The following is a 2438-nucleotide window of genomic DNA, read 5'->3' as shown; positions in this document are numbered from 1 at the left end:
CACACACGCACACAAACTCAAGCATGCCTGCACATTGTCTGCACATTCATAATCACACTTTCATAACCACACACTCTTCCTTTCTCTCTCAAACACACACACACACACACACACACACACACACGGTTTTCTCAGGGATGTTCTCTTGCCTTGAGAGGAAATGATTTCTCAGCATCGATGCCCTTGCAGTAAAAATTAAGTTTGCATTCATGCTGGTGCAGTTGTGTAAGTCGGGATCAACAAAGAGGTATTGTGCAATGAGCAGAAGAAAAGATCACTTTGCCAGATGACCTACTGTTTCATATGCAATGCTTGCATTTTATTATGCAATACAAATCTCCCCCTTTCCACATAAACATCCCACCTCCTTATCAGTATGTAGTGAAGCAGTTTAGACGCTCTGCTTTGTAGGATTGTTGAATTAGATGTGGTCAACTCACAGCACTGTATCCAAGGTAAAAAAAAAACTACTTTGATGAATGCATGCTTGTCAAACATTATTTTCCACAAAATGAATTTCATCATGAAAACAGAGTTAATTTGACATGACAAGCCAAGCAAATCTATGAAAATACACCAGAATTAATGAATGTGCATTTATTATGGTGTATGTATGTTAATATTCAAAGCTAAATGAAATGGATCAAAGGCTTGGAAGCACTCAAGAGTTGCAGATTATTGTGAATTTGTTAGTGAGTTCTGGTTGGCCAATTGCTGGCGAGTGGAGTAGCTACCTCCTCACAGCTCTCCTCTACATGTCAGGTGTTATTTGACTGATCCATCCTCACTGGTCCAACTCTCTGCTTCTCCTGCATCTCCCTTCCCAGAAAAAAGGGAGTGGGTCGGGCCGTCCCTGCTCGTAGCCAAAACACTATTTCATCACCATGCCCGGTTGTGTGATTGGACAGGGCAGGATTTAGCACTGCATGCCTCATCCATCTTTAGCACTCCCAGCCTCTCCCCCTAAAACGGACAGAGATGAATGAGCTAGCTGGAGCCTTGCTCTCCCTTTTCACTCACTCCCTCACCTTGGGCAACTTCTTCTGCTCTGGTCCTGAGCATCATCCTTCTGTCTTGCAGCCCTCCACTTTCTTGTTCCCTCACAGTTTCGCTGACCCCCACTCTCATTGAAATCATCTCCTCTTCTACCCCACAAACCCTATTCCTCCCCCCACTGCAGCCTATTCCTCTGGCTTACCTAGCTTGCTTCAAATAACAAGACTGTACTTAGGCACATTGATGCTGATAGCTAAATGCTAACTTCGGCCACCTGATAGACAAGACATTGCCAGTCCATAGAGCCATGCTGCTAGCTAGGCCAAATATAGTTTTATGCACAGCAATCTTTCAGGAGCATCTATTCCTCTCATCATTCTTATTTGACAGTCATGTGGTTAAAGACTTTTAACAGGAAAGTACTTCTCGCAGAAGCCAAGTCGTAAATGTCTTGCCTCTTGCCCCAGCACTTGTCAGTCATCTTGATGAGCTGTCTGCTAGATGATAACGAAGGCAATCTGCAACAAAAAAGTATTTTGAACATGTTTTGTGTCCTGTTAGTTTAATGTAAAAAGGTAAATATTGCAGAGAGGACAGACCTTAATACAAAGAATTATTACATTGCTGGAGAAATATTTTAATTTGGCAAATGCAAGCCTTGGACAGATGTAAATCACTGTCATCACCCCTGCTTTTGATGAATGGGCTGATCAGGCACGGCTCTGTCCCTGTGTAAGCTTATTATCCCAGTGCTCAACCTGTTTAGCTAACCTGGCCACTGTAGAGCAACGGAGGACAAGCAAACCCTCTCCATGGGCTCATCTCCCAGGGAATCCAGGATTATGGGCAGCACTAATAGCGAATCCCCTACACACACTAAGCTGAGCCATCAGCTTAGTGGGGTTACAAGGTTCTCTCCTCGTCTTCCTCCTTCCTTGTCTTTTGGTCTGGCTCTGCTGTCCAGGTATGGACCGACAAGACGTTCATAAACTCTGAATTACTGGGACAAAGGTTTAAAAGGCTATCAAGAGCTGGAGGTGTTGTAAACAGTGAGGTGAGAAGTGATCTCTACAATACACGGCAGGGCCAACATGCTGTTTTTCTTGACTCTACAAGGATATGTTTGGATAGCACAGCTGAACGCAAGGAAAAGATTTATCAGAATTCATGACTGATAAATGGTGCGTAACCCACTTTTTTTCTTGCTCAGCAAATCAGAGTTGCAGACAGGCTGGAAATAACATTACACACAGGTTAAGTTTAGATGATGTTTAGTGCATGGCAGTGATAGCCTACTTCCAGGTGCATACTGTCACTCATTGCTGCATTCAGTCAAAGGTTTCACCCAAAGTCATGAGTTCTTCCTCCAGACTACAGATGGCACTATTGCCTCAGTATGGTTGGCACTGGATACTGATATCTAATAATGATGACCCATCAAA

Source organism: Siniperca chuatsi, linkage group LG9, assembly GCF_020085105.1.
Source record: "Siniperca chuatsi isolate FFG_IHB_CAS linkage group LG9, ASM2008510v1, whole genome shotgun sequence".
Lineage (NCBI taxonomy): Eukaryota > Metazoa > Chordata > Actinopteri > Centrarchiformes > Sinipercidae > Siniperca > Siniperca chuatsi.
Note: the sequence above shows the minus strand (reverse complement) of the source record.